Source organism: Vanessa cardui, chromosome 1 (genome assembly GCF_905220365.1).
Source record: "Vanessa cardui chromosome 1, ilVanCard2.1, whole genome shotgun sequence".
NCBI classification, from domain to species: Eukaryota; Metazoa; Arthropoda; class Insecta; order Lepidoptera; family Nymphalidae; genus Vanessa; species Vanessa cardui.
The window spans coordinates 11,482,582-11,505,615 of NC_061123.1; the positions used below are offsets into that span (position 1 = coordinate 11,482,582).

The following is a 23,034-nucleotide window of genomic DNA, read 5'->3' on the forward strand; positions in this document are numbered from 1 at the left end:
ACTTGCACAATTGCAACCAGGCTAGTGGCCACCGCATTCCTTGTTCCCACGAAATAATATTCGTTGTTTGTCCATTGTGGTTTACGATTCTAGTTATTATTTACTTTCATTTACTGCTAAACGCAATAATCGTTTTAATATGAAAGGAAAAATATTTGGAAAAAATTTAAATCGTTATTTCCTTATAATGTTTTTTCTTGACAGTTCTCTTTTTAATCTGCATCAGAAAATATGTATAAAAAATATATAATTCGACTTAAGACTAGACTTTATAGTTTATTTACAATAAAACTCTATGTATATTAATAAAATGCCACCTCTACGCTTATGTTTAACTGTTAACCTGTACATAGCTCTTTAACCATAAAATAGCAACTGTGATATATGGGATCGCGAGTTTCATATCAATTTATTGGCAGTAAATGGATAAACTACTGGTCATTGGAAAGTGGGCAGCGCTTCAGACTTACTGTTAATTAATCTTTACTCGTATTAATCGATGTCCCGTTTTACTTATTTATCAAAAAGCGCCGACAATTCTAGAATTATTAAATTACCTTCGTCCTACACGTATTAAAAAAAACCTTTTAGTATTTTATAACGTTATGACGTTTTCGTTATTTATAACGTTATAAAATATGTTGTAGTATTTTTTCCATGAATTTTCCAGTCTCATTAGGAAATTTCTGCTTAACTTTTGTAAGCTGTGCTCTTTTATATTCATCTCAGCTCTATTGTATATTTTAACAAAGACCTATTTTTATCTTATATAACACTAGCAACCCGCTCTGTCTTCGCACGGATGCAAAGATCCGAACTCAAGAATAATCCTACCATTTTTTTTTTTAATATTCATTATTAATAGAGATAGTCATTTATACAAACAAATTTTATATAAATGTTACTATTCAACTGAGCATAAAATCTAGGTCCTACTCTAAAGAAAAGATTTACTAGCAAAAAATCGAAATCTTTTTTACGAACGTTTTATCAAAAGTCTAATCGATTTTGACTTTCACGAGCTCTTAACATCAGTCAGTTTGATGAATTATTGCCAGCTTGAATAATAGACCCAGTGTCGGCGCCTCAAAGAAATCTTTTATACCTATTGCAATTCGTATAATCTGTATGCTGTCCCCATTTTTTTAATCGAGAGAGATAAGCAAATGTTTAAATTATTCAATGCGAAGGAAACAGGTGTTAACTTTTTCTTATAATACAAAATATATTGTTTAATTTATTTTATTTAAAAAAAACGTTTTACAATTTTAGCTAAGATGTACATTTAAATTTTACATTTTACGAATGTAACGAAAGTAATTAGTAGTTGTTGAATTGTAACTCACTTATCACAAAAAAAAATGTAAAATAAAATTGCGACTTTAAACTTCTATTCTACGATGACCTATTTACTTTTGTTAAAAACATTTTAAAAGAGTTTTTTTTTTATTGTTGTTCATTTTCAAAGATTTCAATGTAATTTGTTTAAAAAAATGGTGTTGTTGATTTCCAAATATTTCTGTTATGTTCATTTCAGTATAGTATTTGGTTCTGTTTTAATCTACGAGTACTACAAACTGCTTTGTTACATTAGAAATTAAATATAAACTGAAAGTAAACTAATTGTAATATTGATTTATTTGTTTATAGGTATTATATTCGTAAAATTAATAAAACGTACATTTCACATAACATTATTGGTCACCTCTACCGATCATCGCCATCTTTGTTCGCAGGTCAGTAACAGACAAGGTTATATGTGAAGAAAGTCAGTATGAAATTCGGCCATTGCTTGTGGTTTTCAAATACAGCTAACAAAAAATAAATATTAGTTTTTTTGGAACTCTATAATGTTACCATGCTAGTGAAGTACCCGTAGGTAATAGTATAATTTATATTTACATTATTCATTAGACGATCAGCTTAAATTTTTTTTTAAAAGACAACAACGAGCTAAAGTAGGGACTATGGAGCCACCTTTGAACATAGACAACTAATACATATAAAAACATAAAATTAAAAATGAGTGCGCCATCTATCTGTGTTTCTCTGTAACATTTCGCTTCTATTCTCTACGAAAAGGTAAGCCAAAAGTAGAGTAGCAATTAGTAGGCTGTTGAGTATTTATAGTATTTTTTTAACGTGTCCAGAGATGGCGCCACTTGCATCATTATAGTTAAATATCATTTTAACTTCTACATAACTTTTTTATTTAATTTAACCACACTCATTACATGCTTATATAAACGAAATAAATCGTTTAAAGATTTATAACTTTATAATGCATTTAGAGAATATCAAAGTATTTTTTCCTATTTATTTTTATTTTGGGAATTTATATAAAAATTTTAACAATATTTCTTTAAATCAATAGTATATGGAACATTTTGTTTTAATATTTCGCATGATTTTTAAGACATTCAAACATGAGACATGACATTGTTGAGCGCACCGGTGATGTAGGTTGCTGCACCTCAGGTATAAAATACGGAACTAATTTGCTATATCTGTCTCTCTTTATCACGTACACCAAAGGCGACGGGTGAAAAAGAAAACAAATGAGGTACCGCGTCACCGAGCAAACAAGGTTTAGCCTTCCGAGTCTGTGCTGTGAGTAACACTCGGCTTGGAAGTTGGAACGAACCGGCGCCATTACTCTCGACGTATTCGTACGAGCGAGATCTGTGCGTGTACTGTTCGCTAGTTTTAACTCCATCGATCGTGTTAGAACATCATTACTGCGCAGTGCAAGGTAAGGAATATGAATTTATAAATTATTTCGGAAGCAGTGCGTCGAATTTCTTGAAGTGAGTGCGAAATAATTGTTATTTGTGGGACAGAGGAGCTTTCTCGCTTATTTATGCAAAGAATTTAACCGAAGGCGGTGTGTGCATATATAAGAGACGGAGGCTCGCAGGCGAGGCGCGGCGAGCGGCGCTGCCTCCGTCGCCTGCGCACCCTGCAGGCAACCATAGAAGTGACAAATTTAGTCATTTACGTGTTAATTTCGTTTCGTTAAGTGTTCCGTGACTTTGTGCCATACTGTGACGCGTTGTGTTTTGTTTCTTGTAACAACAATGATCGAAGCGTTACAGTTCGCCTTTAGCTTAAGTCCTTTGTGTGTTGAGAACGTTTCGTTTTAATTCCTTGCGTCTGCGCACAGTATTGACATCTTAGGTAATCCTCGTCGAGGTTGAGTGCCTTATCTTGCTCTACGAGTTTCTTATTAATGTAAACTTATGTTTATTGCGCATACTCATATATTATATTTAGTAGTCACCTCTATATTTATATAGTAAATATGCAAATAAAAATTGTAAATCGAGTAGGCCAAATTTTGTTTATACTTTTAGTTGACTCCAATACTGTTTACAGTTAGTAATAATTTGTTACAAAGTTGTAATCGTTGCTTACAACGTATTATATAGATTATGATACAACGTTCAAATTGAGTTTTAGTATAAATAAAAATGAGCATTTGGGCGTAGACAGAACAGATTACGAAATAAAGAAACGCCGTTATGTTATTCTCCGATATGACTCACGATTATAGTCCAAATGTGGTCAATATGTTCCTTTGTACATTGAAACACGAAGAGCATTGTATGAAAAGTTTTAACTAATACTAATATCGTTGCGTAGCTAAATGAAACAAGTAATATATACATACATGTTTCTCACTTACGTACAATTTGTCACGCAAACATTGAGATCACACCTTCAAGAATTTATCGACGTTTTCAAATTTATCTAATCACTGTCATACACTTTAAACGAGTGCTAGGTTTTATCTATTATTGTCGACGTTTTATGGCCTTTGTTATTATATATATATATATATATATTTAAATATCATTAACAAAAAAATCTATCGTACTAAGAATAGCAAATATAAAGATTAGTCATTAAGATTAATTTATTTTTATCACTTTTGATAAGACCACATGAGCGAATTATAAAGTATTTACAACAAATTTCGGTAATCCAACAGTATATTTACGAGTTGCCCTAATGCTAGTAGTTATTTCAATGTAAACAATCATTTTTTTACTAATGTTACTTTCACATAAACGCTGTCTAACCAAGGATAGTAAGAACATGAAATATTATGTCTCTACATAGATAAATACATGAGTAATGTTTTAATGATTCAATAAATCCAAATATTGCGATAGTAGAATGCGTTCGTAACACTGAAAACTTCGACCTTCGCTAACTTATACGTGACATTCATTCGACTGTCGTTTACACTTCACTGACCATTATCAAAACCTTGATTGACAGATCGAAGCTTCTTTGTATCCCATTTCTACACAATCGATGTAAACGCCTCGATCGTCTTACAGATATTACACTTCGCTCACCCTCAATACAAATCATGTGTATCCATAAACACACATACACATATTTCCAAATAGTACATCTGTTATCGTTCCTTAGATTTAGGGTACCTACTAAAATAACGCGACTGAAAAAAATAGTCACTTGTGAAGCTTTAACCGTACCGTATTACTGTTATTATTTTTTGTGGCTGGCAACTTAAGTCATCAAAGCTGATTCAAATGCTCCAGTTTTTATTATCCCCAATACATATTTATCGAATGACCTCCATATTGAGTCGGGTATTACAAGTTCTGTATTGAATTGATCCCATTCATGTATTGAATTCTATTCGTTTCGCTCTCACATAAATACCGATTGTTTTACAACTTCCTGCATCGAAGTCACCCCATCTGTCCGATTCGGATGTATTAGGGAGGTAATTTTGCCGTTATTGCTACCCCAAATACAAATTTCATGTAAATTGCCAGCTATTTCTGGGAAAAATATGTTACTAACTGGGAATATTTACATCGATTTGATAATTTATCATTATTGAGTTTTTTAAAAGCATTACTTTCATAATAGTAATAATATCTGCCCTTCTGTCGTTCAATAACTATCGTACTGTCAATTAATGTTCTTAATTTCGTTTATATTCATAATCATTTTGTTCTGAAGTTACGTGTAATGACTTTATTCTTTAATTTTGTGCAGCGGTACGAAGTAGCGAAGAACATAATAATTAATAATGGTCTTGAAACTGAAACCGAGAGATAAAATTTAATGAATTATTAAGAAGAACGAATGAATTTCCCATTGGCTATAATTGATCCTGCATTTTTTGCACAAAAGGACGGTGACATCATATCAGGCTAGGACGTTTGCTGATCACAGCAATCAATCGGCACAATTGAGACGGTCTAGTGAACGATGCGCAAAAACAAGTATTAATTCCGCTCGAGGTCTTTGAATTTAATCTCATATTACATTGAGATACTCATCTCTATTGAAGAACTCAATTCTGTCAGAGGTATGTGTACAAAACTTGATATAACCATCAATATGATCTATACTTTATGATTTAATTGACGTCTTATTATTATCTTTGATATTGATAAAAGTATAACCACAATCATTTGCTTGTAATGTAATTTCGTCACCCACAGCACAATCATGAAATTCATTCTGAAATGAAAAGGTAACTTTTAGAAAACAAAGTTGCAATCAGTCAAACGAAAGTACTTGAAAACAATAAAATTTCATAGAGTTTTTCCTTCGAAAAAGTCTTAGAACATTAAGTTTCTCTGCTCAACTTAATCTGCCGCCCCACGAAATAATTATATCTCCAATAATATATTAGCTAGTATCCGGTGTGATGATCAGATCTGGTAGATTTTTTCCGTTCCTTCATCCGATTGAGAACATTGTCATTGTCAAATTTATCAGGCTTGCGTCTAAAAATATGGTGACTAATTAATAAATCCATAATTAATAAATGTTATCAGATATGAAAAAATAGACTTGGGTCCGTTTCATAATTTATTTTCAAGAAGGTGAAATGAATATTGATAACATTAACATACATTTAACATAAAAACAACTGATTCAAGTAAACCTAACATCTCAAAACGTGCATGCATATGTATTTTGATATATTATATAGAGTAAATTAATATACTTTTTTCTCCTGTTAAATATGTATACACACATTCAAACGCTCATTTCTAAAATTCGTTACAGACAAGACATTTTAGACAATACATTTTTTGTGTTTTTCTTAAAGTTTTAACAAGTAAAAAAACACTCAATGTAATTCTCAATAGGAACAATCGGAGTTCATCATTGCAATTCATCTAAAGAAAAGGCAACCTTGTACGTAAATGGCAAGCGTTTATTATGCGAGGAAGTCGATTTATCAGGAACTCCAAGGAGAATAATTAGTGCTACCATAGTATGACAAAAGTTTAATTTACTTTGTGCCAAAAGTTCAGTATTCAAGTTTAAAATACCGAGATAAATAAAAATAAACGACTGAATCTCTAATTTGGGCTTGTAATAATTCGTCTCATGCTTTGCATTGTATTATTAATTTAGCATCGTTATGCAGCAAAAAAGGAGAAGTATGTTGGAATAAGCGCTAGAAATTCTCCACAAGAAATTTTACATGGAGAACGTTTTTATATGGATGCCAATTTACTTGAGACATCAGTTTATTTTTGTTAATTTTTGACACAACTTATGAAAAAATTTAAAGTTTTTTTTTTTTAATAAAATTCGAAACATTGACGTTCAGCGAGAAATCCGTTTTAATTTCAAAATAATTAACGTCGTTCTTGTCGAGGATTTTATTTTTGGAAACAGTTTCCCTTTAATTAGCAATGCATATATTATTGATACATATTTATTCAAGCTACAATCCACTCTTTATAATCATCAAATTTACATATTAAATTTAAAGAAAAATTAAAAATTTAGTACACCTTAAAAGAAATGGACACTAAATTTTTTATAAAAAATGATAGTTACATTTTGAGAGGTAATTAAATTCAAATAGTACAATCAACTTTCATTATAAAAAAAAGCATTTCAAACACAGCATTCCCTGTCGTAAAAACAAGCTGTTCTTAGAATCCGGAGAACATTCCAGGCATTTTGCAAAATGCCCGCACGTCGGCGAACCTTTATTGTTCGAGCCGCTCGAAATAGTTTTGTTTGCATTTTGAGGAAGTCATCTGATGATAGCTAATAGCTTACGATTTCCGCCTGAGCGAACTGTAAACAGGGGATCGTCTTCCAATCGGCATTACTGACGGCTCTTACGAGCCTTCATAATTGATCCATATCTTATTTAATACTTCCTTGAAGTAACATAGTCATGTAAATTTTTTAAATAAAATCAAATCAAAATAAACTTTTATCAAGGCCTTTACAGGCACTTTTGAATCGTCATTTTAAAATTAAGTGAAGCTACCACCGGTTCGGAAAGGAGATTCTACCGAGAAGAACCGGCAAGAAAATCGGTAGTTACTCTTTTTCAACATTTAAAAAATACAAAGTCATGTTAGTTAATATAATTATTTAAATTAATATATCCTGCTTGGAAGCCAACAGGTATTAACTCCACGCTTTTTTATAATCTATAAAATCTTGTATCGAATAATATGCTTTTTTTACCAATGTACTTTTTACAAATGATTTGAGTTTACGAAACGGTAAAGTTAAAAATGTCTGCGGAATTTTATTACAGAAACGGATACCTTGCTCCAAGCAGGATTTATTGACTTTGCGGAGTCGAAATCTCGGCGTTATAAGCTTATCCTTACTCCTAGTGCACATACAATGATTATCACTGATTTTATCAAAGTGATCAATGTTACTGTAAATATACACAATATTGTTGTAAATATACTGTGACGTAACAGTGAGTATTCCTACTTTGTTAAAAACATCCCGATGAGAGTCTCTAGCTCCCAAAGGGTACTCTTCTCAAAGTCATTGTTTTGAAAATAGATTACCCATGTATGAAGATCTACAACTATGAATGTTCGTCTGTGTTGTTAGTGCTAAACTGATTTCTTTTAATGGAGCGATAATGTCCCGTTCTATTTAATGTTTATTAAACTATTTGACTCTATACACTGTATGCAGAGTGTCACTTAAAAAGATAAAAATACACTTATTTTTATCTCGATTTGAAACAGCGTAAGTTCTTATATCTATTTTTATAATAGTTACTAATAAAATAAAATAGACAAGCAAGCATTCATTGATATTTTGCGTTGAATAAGATTGAATTAGATCCAATGGCATTATTTAGTGCTAAAATAGTCTTGATGTTAATCTAACTCACTACAAATGTATATGTACATTTACATGTGTGTGTGTAACACATACAGAAATTAAAAATGTCAAATGTCGGACGTCGAAAATCCGTATTCGAAAATAGTTGAGTGAAATTTCCGAATAAGGACACGAAATGCATAAAATGATCTCGACACGATAATTCTTATTTCACAACAATACGATGGTTTCACAACGTGTATGGATTTCAAATGACACACTTGACACGTAGGAAACGTAAGTGACTCCATTGTCGACAATATTATTTGGTATTTTGTTGTATTATTGCATAATATTTCTTAACCGAACGTAAAACGTATCTCCGTCATATGTAAAAATCGCCTAAATATATAAATTCATTTAATAACTATATAAGTTTTTGTTCGATACTAAATTCATTTTTAATGCAACGACATTCCATTTGTGGTATTCTTTAAAAAATCACTTCGTATCTCACTTGAAAATTTTTAAAAATCGACAAACGATATTTTAAATGCATATTATTATTACAATCAAAGTCGCATAAAACTTATATCAAACAATTGCGTTCTGAGGTGAGTTTCGAGATGGTATTATTTTGAAATGAAATGAAGATTTTCAAACGCATATAATAATTAATAGCCATTACAAATCGAAGGAGCTGCAGAGATAAACAAAGCTTGCATTTACAGTTTCCATGCTATTAGCTAATAAATCCGCATCATTATTACTACAAACAATTCTTGATTAAAATATATTTATTAATATTGCAACACTTTTCCACTTATACTCTATTTCATTTACAAGATGAGAAAAGACAAATACACTACATTTGACAACAAAATTGACGCGATATCGAGAGATCGATTAATCTATGATATTCACAATGAATTTGCGAAATAAAATGACGTTTTTAACGTCGATAAAAGTATTATCAAATTTTTGAAAGAATTTTAAAGGCGAAATCATTAATAGTGCTATATTATAAATAAAGGTATATTGATAATTAACTGTTAATAGTGCTCAATATAGCTTAGTTATTAGCAAATCGTATGAAATACGTAAATGTAATTTTTGTTTAACTTTTTTCCTACTTTCATTGGAATAGGCTAAATGTCTAATTGTCAGGGCGTCACGGTAGCATGCGTAAGCGATCCCGTTGCGTCCCCCGAAAGACGGAGAGGGTACCGCTGGTTTTTTAGTGGGTAAACCCGGTGTGCTTGGACGCACTTAGCGTCCAGGGTTCCGGGGAGTCGTCTCCCCCTACTTTTCATCACGTGGGGGAAGCGCGTAATGCGTTTATCCAGCGAGAAAAATAAAAAAGGCTATATGTCTAATTAAATTTGACTTCCAAAGTTCGAATAACTTTGCGTAATAAACCACAAATGCGATAGATTAATTAAAATCTCGACCAATGACATCACTTTAACGTCGAAGATGTTTATTGTCGTCTGTACTTATTTGATTGGAATAACCTATAATTAACTTACAAGGAAAAGTCTTGGTGTTGTTTATTATGGATATTTCCGAATTGGAGTAATCAAGGAACCCGTGGCAGTCTGACTCATCGTTTATTGGGCAAAAGAGAAAACATGACATTTAATTCGTTTTGCGAGTCGTTATAAAACTCGATGTTTTATACATACGAATGAATTAACTCGATACTTATACGAATAGGGGTCAATTCTACTAATGAATATCGAAACGGTTTCTGCAACTAAAATTACTGTGATAGTAGAATAATACATCTATGTTAAGTTTCGATAAATCGACAATTCGTTTGCAGAATTGTACCCCAGCTTAGCGTAGTTTTCCTTCACTCTGCAAGGTGTTAACGATATTGTCAAATCTTAAGCGTGAATTTTATTTGCATTTTTTATTAGGGTCAAATATAATATAATACGAATACATCAAAGGTCATATATCTGAAGATGAAACGATAAGATGAAACTATACGTAAGAATATTAAAACATATTTCATATTTATCGTTACCTACAATCAGCAACACGGTTTTATCTATTATTTTTTTATTTATATAGATTATATATTCAAGGGAATACTTAACACTAGTACATCGTGTTACTAAGAAAATTTATCGTTATAACATAATACTTCCTTTCAATATAGAGTGAGTGGTGTGAGTACACACTTAGTAAACATAATAACCTTATTATAAATACACTCTATATAAGAACAGAGATGGCCCAGTGGTTAGAACGCGTACATCTTAACCGATGATTGCGGGTTCAAACCCAGGCAAGCACCACTATATGTATGTGCTTAATTTGTGTTTATAATTCATCTCTTGGTCGGCGGTGGAGGAAAACATCGTGAGGAAACCTGCATGTGTCTAATTTCATCGAAATTCTGCCACATGTCCATTCCACCAACCCGCATTGGAACAGCGTGGTGGAATATGTTCGAAACCCTCTTCTTAATGGAAGAGGAGGCCTTATCTCAGCAGTGGGAAATGTACAGGCTGTTACTTTACTTTAATCATTACATAGATATATGTACGTATTATTTACATTTGATTATATGTTATGATCAAAATTATTACAATATTCGGTATCGTATGTTATAAAAATAAGTTCGTTTATAAAAGGCTCTAATCTTAAGATCCATAGTCTGATTTGAACAATTAACATAATTAGATGGCTTATGTATAAGATCATCAATCAAGTACACACAAAAACATGAAAATACAGAGTTGATGGAACTCTATGTGCTAGATTCCTCAACAATGACGGAATGAGAAAAATGAAAACATTGTTATCTATAATAATATTATAAATGTGAAAGTAACTCTATTTTGTCTGTCGCTCTTTGACGACTAAACCAATCAACCGAATATTATGAAATCTGGTACGAAGCAAACTTGATCTCCAAGAAAGGACGTAGGCTACAAATAATATAATAAACGCGAGCGATACAATATAAATAAAACTATTATTAAAGTTCATAATCAATTAATGATTTGTTAAAGAGGTAGGCTTTATAAAATACATTAGTATTTTTTATGGTATAGGTTGGCGGACTAGCATATGGGTATAGCAAGTAGTGGTAGGTGTAACGCTGTAAGAAATATTAACTATTCCTCACATCGTCAATGAGCCACCAACCTTGGGAACTAAGATGTTATGTCTCTTGTGCCTGAAGTTACACTGGCTCACTTAATAAATATTTAACTGTGTGACTCCGCTAGTACCCACTAGGTTATATAATAATTTAACCCTTTGACCTTAGCTGCAGAGCAATTTCATATACGCTAACCGATCTGCGAACAGTTCTGGTATATAGCTAATGAGAGCACATGGCTACATGCATGAAACAGTCATGTATTTACATGATTCGATCCTGTTACATGTGTTCAAACTTTTGATTATTTAAAATTTATAATGATTACATGATATCCCAGACTACATATAATGAATGATAAATAAAAGCAGGACTAGAAGTATATAGTTAATTATTTTGATGTTGTACTTTTTTGGCGCCTAATTAACAAAATATGAATTAGAGTTTTTATGAACTTCATGATTAAATTGCTGGGAAATTAAGTCAAGTCGCCCTAAATGGAAAACTTAACACCATAAATAAATTATTAAACTCATAAATTAAAAATTGTAAAATATTAATTTTTTTGTTGTTTTTTTTTTATTACAATCTAGGAAACGCCAGTGATTTCGCTCGCGCTTTAAGGCCTCGGCTGTCATGTGTTAGGCAAAATAGTACCCTTTATCCTTTCTTGGGGTTAAAGTTTGTTTCATACCAAATTTCCACAAATTCGATTCAAGGGTTTAGACGTGAACGCGCGACAGACAGACAGACAAAATTCCTTGCACGTTTATAATATTAATATAGATTTAAATCATAAATGTTTACAGAGCGTTAAAATAATAATGAACGAAAAATAAATTACATTCATCGTAACAATGATAATTATTTTATTATTAATAAATTGATTATTATGACATTTATAGGAATAGAATTCTTGAGGCGCATACATCCAACTTTTTATAAGGAGATACATGCGGCATGTACGCATTAGGTACATGACTAACAGCATCAAAATTTGTGATTATACAAAACCGCGAAGCATAACTCGTGATTTAATGATATAGGAATGTCTAAGCCTAAACCAATATGTATAACTGTGTGAGGTTCATACCTGTACCCGGTCCGCACACTCACCTTATCATAACATTTTCCTGATAACCTCAATTGCTCTATTTATCATAGAAAGCCATAATGAAAACAAGTCAACAACCTCGTATGGCTATACTAAACAGCTGTGCAATGTCAATTATAAAATAAATCAATATTTATTATTGAATTAAATGTATTTCTGTACGATTCAGGAAACTATAAGTCTGACAAAAGTTGGTATAGTTCTATTTGTAAATAAACAAACAATATATTTATTATGTTTATAAAAATAAATTGATCAAAACATGTAATAATTACACTTATGGTCTCGATATCGTTAAATATTTCTTCGTAGTCTTATCACTTAAGAATGTGACATGCAAACAGAAAAGTTCTAGAACAATAAGATATTTTTATTCTGTCTTAGTATGTCTGAGATAAGATTGAGGTACATATAAACAGATTCCAAGCATCAACTCCTGTTAATATATACCATATATATTAATATTACATATAAAGCTATTTAGATCAAATTCTGTATAGATAGCTTTAGTTCCGGGGTAGGACATAAAATAAAAATATTAACCTACAATCCGTGTACTTATAGGTACATTTTTAAATCAAAAATATTGTATTGAATACAAAAAAGTTTTATTATAATACAGCCAATAATTCATTCAATTTCATTCCAACGTTCGAATAATTTGTATGTACCTGTTAAGTCAGCCGTATCACTTACTCCTGTCCGGTTTATAATTATTGAGAACATAGCTCATGACGCAATGTGATTTTATAATTGACAACAATAAAAACTACAGTCATTCATTTCATTCATTCAATAAAACAGCTATGTTAATAAATAAGGATAGAATACATTATGCGTGCATCGTTCTAAGATCTCCTAAAGTAGACGTTCGGATGCACCGTTCATTAGTATGAGAAGAGGTTCTTTCACTGCGGAATGAATGAAATCACTGCATCTGATTTAAATTGAGAACAGATACACGAGCGACTCCATATTGTTCATTCAACGCACATTTTGCAAGATTTTGAAACGTTTAATTTCTCTTGCATTCACATTTGGTGAAATGTATCAACTCTTCTGATTCGTATTATAATTGGTCAATTTCAAACGAATCAATTTAAGTTTTAATTCTGCTAGTGGTAAGTCACGCGAAGCTCCTTCCATCGTTAAAATCAGCAAACGTCTGCCTCGCTGAACCGCAGTTGAACACTTCAAGGAATCTGACAATCATAAAACCTGCTCGACGATTCGTTGAAAAACATCGCGTTTCAATAACTCGGTTACACGTAAAACGAACTCAGGTACTAGTCGTTCTGTTTTCCACATTCATCGTAAGTACCTTGTTTGTATTCTCTACTTTCTCAATCGTAAACATAATAAAATACCCTATTTCTTTGTTCACGAAATCGAGCGTCCATACGAAATCTTGTATGCATCTCGTTCGAATCAATACGTTAGAACGAGACGGATGATCAGTCATTCATACACAAACTGGTATGCATCACTAAGTACATCGTTTCACCTTCTGCTGCAGTCCTATTATGCGACTAATTTAAAAAGACCTTACTTACGGGGTACCATTATTCGTACGAACCAAATTTCATTTTAATGGAGCTATACTCGTGGGCGTGTTTTTATTTCTGTTCGCGTCGGCGGTAATAAGTAATAAGGTAAACATTAAGTATCTAATGGAGGTTGTTTGACCAGTTTTAGTAGTCAAGTTATATTTCAAAACCTAACAAATATAATTTAAATTTTGAGGATTCAAATGTTGATAATAATTTAAGTGCAATAATATTAAATACTAGCTGTGCCCGCCTTGTACGCCTTTGAATATAACAAAAAAAATTATTGTAGCCTAAGTTACTCCCTATTATATCAGTTATCGGCCAGTGAAAGTCCCGTCAAAATAATTCCAGCTGTTCCAGAGATTAGCCGGCACAAAGAGACAGATTAGACCGACCAACAATTGGTATATGTACCGTGTATAAATACAAATGCATTGAGTAAAAAAGGGCTATTTGAATATTACAAACAGACTCCAATTTTATTACATGTATTAAATAAAAAAAAAATGTTTCGTTAATCTGCATTGCGCAAAAACAAGATAAGAAACATAGGGAGTTATTTAGAAATCGCAAATGCTTATTTATATTCCTCGTATAGGAACAAAGACAGCTTTCGCAACAGTTGATAAGTTCGAAGCGAAAATACTTAAGATAAGAGTCGAAATAACGGTAACTCGTAGGCTTCGCGAGGACCCTAACGAACGGTAATTTCGTTGCTTGTTTCTTTTGAACTTTGTTTGAATATCAATTTTACTTAAGGCCGTTAATAAACTTCTAAAATATAATGCGTGTGAAACTACTTTACCTTACATAGAGAACTGATTCAAGAAAAATACTTATAAACCGCTGTGTATAAATATTTACTGTATTGAATATTTTGTGTAAATGTACACAAAGATATATTTCGTGAAAAAACTATAATCTCTCTAATATATTATAAAATATTTAATCATTACACTCATGTACTCTACTTGGTGGTAGGGCTTCGTGCAAGCCCTACCGGTAGTTGCCACTGATTCATCAGATATTCTACCGCCAAACCACAGTACTTTGTATTGTTGTGTTCCGGGTTGAAGGATAAGTGTAACTACAGGCACAAGGGACCACCTTAGTTCTCAAGGTTGGTGGCGCATTGGCGATGTTAGGAATAGTTAATATTTCTAACAGGGCCAATGTTTGTGCTCTATAAACCTAATGCATAATAATAAAGTATATAAGTGCCGTGATTGACAAGCTAAATCACGTGAATCTCACAAAGAAAAACCATGAGGATTCCTTTATGTTCACTACCCACTTTAGAACCATACAAACTGTTAACTTTCCTCAAAAACAGAAGATCTTTTAACTCACCGGTATAATATATTAAACAATTTAGACGTCAAAAAATAAAAAAATAAACTTAACAAACCTTTTTTGTTTTAATATCGTCAATAATACAGCAGGTATCTGTTGGACAATCAGCCCATGTACTTAGGACGACGGTATTTCCTGCGTAACATTGTTAGCGTCCGTACAATTATTATTCGCGATGACACCAATTGTTAATAATTCGATGAGTTCTTATTATTAGCGCTATCGTTACAATGAATAATGTACATTGAATATTGTTACTTTTTCCTCATCTAATCGATAAGAGAATTCTTTGCAGTCTTCAATTTACTAATTTGTAGTAAGTTTAAGAGGTCTTGTGACAACCCTATCGCCCAAGGTTATAATTGAAAAAGGAATTATGTCTTTGTCAAAGACAATATGTTTTACCGTACCTCGAATAACACGAAACTTGTTCTGCGTCTGATCTATGATAGGGATGCACAAATGTGTGTGCAAACACCTGATTCTAGAATTGATATTCTGCGCAGTTGGCCAATTTCCCTTGAGAATGGCTCGGCCGAAAACATTTTGTATTACGTAATCTATATTCCACATAGTATACTATATATATAGTTTAGAATGTAAAACTTATATGTGTGTGTATGCATGTATGTGTGTGGAGGCTGCGTCGTGTCATTTCCATCAAGAGAATCTTTATCTGTTGACAGAGCGAAGCAAACATGTTGGTTGCATCAAAGAATTTGCATTAAATTACTTTGTTTACAAGATTTTTCTGAATTGTTGACACTAGATATTTGCAAAGATTATCGTCTTAGAAACTTATTGTAAAATATCAACCAATCAGGGTTGTCGCTTTTGATGCGTCAAATAATTTAGACTAATCTTTATGACACATTATATTCATATTATTTCTGCTAGTGGAAGGTCGTCGTAAATCCTGATGACAATGAAGAATTATTAATAGTTCTTCTATATAGAGTATAATGGTGCTCGACCACCAAGAATTAGAATCGATTGAGCGATTGACATAATCAAAAATAAAACATCTATAATTGCATTGGTACTAAATATATTCTCAGACTTCTTATATTTAGAAAAAGAAAAAATCATTACATAAATACACAATTTAAATTAACGTCATAAGAATTTTACAATTATTATTAGGTTTTTTGTTTCAAACGACCTTTGCGCTAACAGTAGCTTGCGATATATGAATATATTAATAATACCGTAGCAACTGAGGCGGATCGGTAAAGCTTGTAACAAACAACATTAAATCCACAATAGTCTCATATTTGATTATAGCATTCGAAATTTGAAACTGTTCGAAATTCGAATTTAATCTGACAGCGTTTAGTTTGTACATGACAGGGATATTAACAGATACTCATTGAAATTAAAATTGTGTGCGCAAATTTAGCGCCTCGTAACCTTTGCCGGCTAATAAATTAACGTAGTTCCCTATTCGTCTCGTGTCCAAGATTTACGATTTGTCTTCGAGTTTGATTTGAGTGTTTTTTTTTTTAAATTGACACCGTCAAAGGCTTGACGTTCAATTTTAATTAATCGAGTCCTTGCTTACGGACTTTGCATACTCGATTAAATATTGATGTATTTTTTTTTAATCATTAAATAAATGACATAACGTCAGTATTTATTAATCATATAAATATTTTAGCGCTGTTATTATATAAAAAAAATGTTAACTATAAGGAAAATAATTGTCATTCTTTCTGCAAATAGACTTCCTACATCTATACATATAATAAAATTGGAGTGTGTGTTTGTAATATTAAAATATTTTTCATCAATACACATGTGTTTATAAACGGTACATATACCAAAATAACATTTCTTACAATTTTTGTCTGTCTGTCTGTCTATTCCGGCTAATCTCTGGAACGGCTGAACCGATTTTGAAAGGACTGATATAATAAGGAGTAACTTATTCTACAATAAAATAGTTTCAAACGCGTACAAGGTCGCGGGTACAGCTAGTTAAAAATATAATACGAATTGGTGTTTCTCGAAGTATATTATCAAGAACGATATTGATTCCTTATCTCGTGACAGGAATTATGTATAAATCGAATTGACTTTACATTAAATTATCAAATGACTGATTCACTTCGGCGGAGGTCGTGCCGTATATGCATTGCATGGCAGTCACTTTGCAATAAATTCCAGTTGACGTGTGTCGACTGTGTACAGCCTTATGAAATCCATTCAACTTCAACCTAAGCCAAAAATGGCCTGAGATCTTCCTTATACGAGTCACTATAAAATATATTTGTTTATTCGTATTTAAATAGATATATATTTGCATACAAACATACATCTCAATAATGTTATAGTCTAGTAAAATGGGATGCACGTTGTACATATCTACTCCTATCCACTTAACCTATCCATCTGCTTTTTGGAAGGAAAGGAACGTTTTTTTTTCATATTTTCATTTAAATTTCTTGTAACCTTGTATTTATAAACAATATTTAAAATTAGATTTATTTCGATTATTTGACATACAATTTGTATAATTAAATAATTTTATCGTTTATTTGTTGTCAATAATTTAAATATTAACTTTACTCATCAATGGCTTTAAGGGGGATCCCCAGATTAGATAAACAATGGCGTGTCTCTATTTCATCCTAAAATTAATTATTGATAATTGAAAAAGAGAGAATAGTGTTTATATAGGCGAAAATGTTTTCAGCGTCTATTTTTTTTAAAGAAAGATCTGTGTAATCTATATCGGAAAAAAAATATTTAAAAAATTAAATATTCAATGGAAAATTTTACACATTTAAAAATCGAACCTTTTTGTTCACAGCACTAAACGTTTATTAAACAAATCGTTATACCTTGAAAAAAAGTTTAATTTCCTTAATGTTTTTAAATCGAATAACTGAAAATGTAACTTATTTTATTTCAATAAGATTCATTTTACAAGTACTACGAATTATAGGTATTATCATAAATAACAAGGTCTTACTGTTTTAAGAAAAACTTCAATACCTGCTAAGTTTATTTTAATTCCCTCATTGTGTATGCAGCCTTCGAAACAAATGAAAGGGGTTGTAACTTGTTATTCAGTATTGTTTTGAATTATTACGGAATAATTGAATATTGTAAAAAGAAAAAAAACAAAAAGGTCCTTCGTGTTATAGTAAAAAAAAAAACTTTTGTACGAGAGACTCATTTAGAGGTTTCTAATAAATAAAAGTGAGATTTGCGTAGCCATAATAGCGCCACCCACCTCGATTAAGCAACCCATATGATTCTCAGTATTAAGTATACGTATAGTACGACACAACTTAGATGTAGCATCGGCAAAATTCGTAAAACCGATCACATCCGAATTGAGTACGCTATCCCAAATTATCAATATTTATTTCTCATGCGAATATGATCTTTGCACAAACGTAATAACTTGTAATATCATATGACTTAATTTATTCGTCAATTTGACACGTCGATTTACATGCACTTGCTTTCTCTGACGCGAGAATCTATAGCGACGAATAGTGTCGAATAGCGCGATAGGGAGCTATTTCTATAGGTTGTGTAAATCGGCAGTAATCGGTTTTATTTTCATTCCATTGCATTTTCCGATGCTACATCTAAGTTGTGTCGTACTGTACGTAGGTCACATACGTCATTCTGCCTGATCATTATCCTTCACACCTCGCCACAGACAATAATACACACTGGTGTAATCGTGATGTGATTCTTAAAAATAAATTAAACGTTAAATATGTTGTACATTGTAATTGTTTATACATTGTCGTATATTTTATATCTTTGCCATTGGCATAAAAAAATTGATTGACTAGTGATGTTCAATTTCATCGATATTCAAGTACGATAAAACCATTCAATCAATAAGATGTTATGAAAATGTTCTTTAAAATTACAGAATATAGTGTAATATAATGGCTATGATACCTATATGATATATGCCTATAACCTATCATATAATTTCCATTATAATTTTTTATTTATATAAAGAACTAACGAAATGAAATTCATGACGTCATATTTAAATGGAACCAAACGGAATTAGGATGTCGGAACTTTCTATTTGGTTCCCTAACCTCTTTATTAAAATCTATTAAGTGATACTTTTTACATAGAACCTTATTTATTGAAATAGACTGCCGAATAATTATAACAATATTGATTGAATGAAAATCGATAGCATTTGTCCATTAGCTTGTCCATAGTTCATTGATTTCTAGACATTCATAAAAATAAGTTTGTTTCATTGTCACATTAAAAAAGTAGCTTAGAATTTCAGGACAGTCTTCGTCGACGAGGAAGCTATTAGGCCTTCTTTAACATTTTCTACACTTTTTAATAAAGAAATTGATAAAGAATGAATATTATTCAATATAAGATATATAATAAACGTGGAGTTAATACTTATTGATTTCCGGGCAGGATATATTATATAGAGGACTTTGTCTTTTTGAATATTAAAGAAGAGTAACTACTGAGTCGGTTCTTCTCAGTAGAATCTTCATTCCGGTCCGGTGGTAGCTTCACTAAATATAGTTGTTAAATGACAATTCAAAAGTATACTTGAACAAAGTATATTTTGATTTTATTGATTGAATTTGAACGCAAAATTTCTAAGTATCAAATTAATACGTGTAAATAAAGATGTTTACCCATTTATAATATTAATAAGGGTAACAGGACAATTTATTTTCGTAGTATAAAATGTTACGATCTACATACATAAATGGTTAAACGCTAAAAATAATCTTAACTACCAAATTAGCTGATATCAAATTAGCGTTTTATGTTTAACATAGGCCTGCGTCGTAAAGTCTAATTCAACATTTGCCTCACAGTTAACCTATTAGAATTAGGTCAATGTCCCGTTCGCCTTTAACAAAGACCTATAGGTACCATGGTGTACAATGCTTCATGCCCCGCGCTTTATGGTGTCATGCCATTTATAGCCATAATATAACATTGTATGGTTACAACCATTTATAGCAAATCGGCGGAAATCTATCTGTTACGATTTCGAACAGGTAAAAATGTATATTTTTATCGTATGTGAAAGGTAAATCTTAAAAACCCACCTGTTAATTATAGCGGGAAAATCGTTGACGTAATAACGACGTGCGCGTAAGCAAATTCTTGAATATAAAACTACCAATGAAACCCGATAATTACTAGGTCTCTCCTCTTGATACTAATTTGAATATCAAATTATTTCAATTCATTTCCACCTCACCTAATAACAGAGCCGCTTTGATATCCTTGTGTTATTGATTATCTATTCACTACAATATTTCCTTCAATTACGTACGTTATGATATTTGATATAAATTTTACCTTTATACTAATATTAATTCGAAGGTACCTCTGTCTATCTGTTGATCTGTTTTTATTTTTTAGCCAAACCACTGTAACGAATTTGATGAACTTAAATTAACAACATAGGCAACATTTTTTTTATAACTAGTAATCGCCATAAAAAATACATATTTGAAATATGTAGACAGAGTTTTGTGGGCTTTACTTTTAATCTTTATTAATCATACTAGACTCTTAAAAGTCCCACCATTCCCTTAAGAAGAAAACTTGAAGTTTATTATACTACTAGCAAACAGCCCCGGCTTTGCACGGTTGCAATGCTGAAACTAAAAATATACTACAGATTTTCTTTACTTATATTGCCCATGTATTATATACAAAAACATTCCTGTCGAATCACTTAATGTATTAAAAAAACCGCAACAAAATTTTAAAGATCTAAGCATACATAGAGCTGTCTGTACAGCGGTAAGCGACTTTGTTTTATATATTGTATGTAGTGAAGCTCCAATGCTTTGGTTAAATACACATGTGGCAGACTCTCGATCGATACGAGTTTCCTTGTGATGTTTTCGTTCATCAAGCACTTGATGAATTACAATCACAAATGAAGTACTTGGAATCTCAGTGATGCTCGCCCGCCCTTGAACCGCAATCGTCGGTTAAGAGTCATGTGACCTAGCGACAGGACTATTTAAAGTTTTCATACAGTAGTACATACTTCTATATTAAGTACAATGTATCAAATAGTATTTACGCGTATGGCGTTATTATAGATACATAGCATTATAATCAGAATTTGACAGTAAAACATATAGGTTGCCTTACTTTATGTATATGTTTTACAGTTTTTATATATCAATACATAATAATTATAATTAAAGCTTATCCCCAGTATACTTAATTCGTATTTTTTACGATATCGATGACTTATAATTAAATTAATTAATAAAAAACAAATATCTATTTCCAATATTAGCCTTTATGTTCAACCAACACACATAATATAATGTATTAGATACAAAAATTACAAATAATTATATGTATTGTCTTGAACAATATTTTTAATGCACGAATATTGGACTGTGTTTATGTTTTAAATGTAGTAATCTATATTATTTGCCCACATGAGTCAGCGCCGTTAAAAGAAAAAGAGTGACTAATTCCCAATTCACCACCCTTCTACCCTTGGTGGTGCTATTTTAACAATACATGTAAAACGACCCACATGATTGTATATATATTTTTATATACAATAGTCATTATTATTTTTCACAATTAGCGATCTTTACAATGAGTTTAACTGACTTTATTTTGAAGTCGTTTAAAAACAAGTTTATAATGCGCTTGATACGAAATTTACAAATACGAATAATGTAAGCGATTCCAGATTCGCCAGTGGAATATAGGTTACGAGTTTCAGACCTAATCCATTTTCAGCTAATAATAATATAAACATTGGAAAATCTAGATCCTAGTTATTAAATCGCACACGTTCCGCATATGTTTTGCAAATCGCTACTGCTAATGTAAAAAGATCGTATGTTAAAAGATTGTGTACTTTGAAAAGAATAACACTGATGTTTCTTATTTCAAAGTAGATCATATTTTTCTTTATGTGTATGACGTTGTATTTTTTTACGGAAGATATATTCGTTAATATTGATTTATTGATTTTTATTGAGGCAAATAATTATTCTTTATTTGAATATCATTATTTTTTTTAAATAATTGTTTTTTTTGTCTATGGCTCGTCTAATGTACCTTAAAGTACATAATTCATTAAAAAAAAGTTACAACACTATATAATTTATTTTTACATACGACCCTTTTTATAGAGTGTACAATTTCAATTTCAAATAAATACTAAGCAATTGGTTTCAAAATGTACTTTTCACTTTGACGTATATTATCTGTATCGTAATATTAACCTAGTTAAATATGGAATTTTGAAAGTATGTTTTTAAAACGTTTATCATCTCCAGCCACTGACAAAATTAAAAACTTAAACTTATTAAGTATTTTATCTACGACTTAATGACATCCATTATTATTATTCGAACATAAATTTACGAGTTTATAATTATATAACAGTAATAAAATAACTATATTATATAAAATTATGTGTGAGATTATTTAATTCCATTTTCAAATTCCAGGCGTTATATTGACTGTGATTTTTTTTATACGTATGTAAAATTTGGTTACTTTGTGCAAGGCTGCAAATTATTCCACCGCCAATATGTACATACATATGTTGTTGTATTCCAGTTCCAAGGAGGAGTGAGCCATTGTAATTATGACGCAAGTAAAATAATATTTTTTCTATGATTTGAGTGGCTTTGACATAACTATAGTTTTGTATGAGTGGCACTATGAGACGGATTGCAGCCTGTCTGCATTCCTATATTTAAAAAAAAAATAGCAAATATCAGGATCCGATCCTGCAACTTTCACATCCTTACGAGACCAGTTCGCTTATG

The 23,034-nt window shown here is 31.3% G+C and overlaps 1 protein-coding gene across 1 annotated transcript in view; it reads left to right on the forward strand.

Annotated features, from left to right (window-relative positions):
• Positions 1–2,600: 2,600 nt before the first annotated feature.
• LOC124530522 (toll-like receptor Tollo) overlaps positions 2,601–23,034 on the forward strand; it is a 37,962-nt gene continuing 17,528 nt past the window's right edge. The window contains exon 1 of the mRNA XM_047104711.1: positions 2,601–2,752. The gene's annotated coding sequence lies outside the window, so the exon portion shown is untranslated. The remainder of the gene's footprint in view (positions 2,753–23,034) is intronic.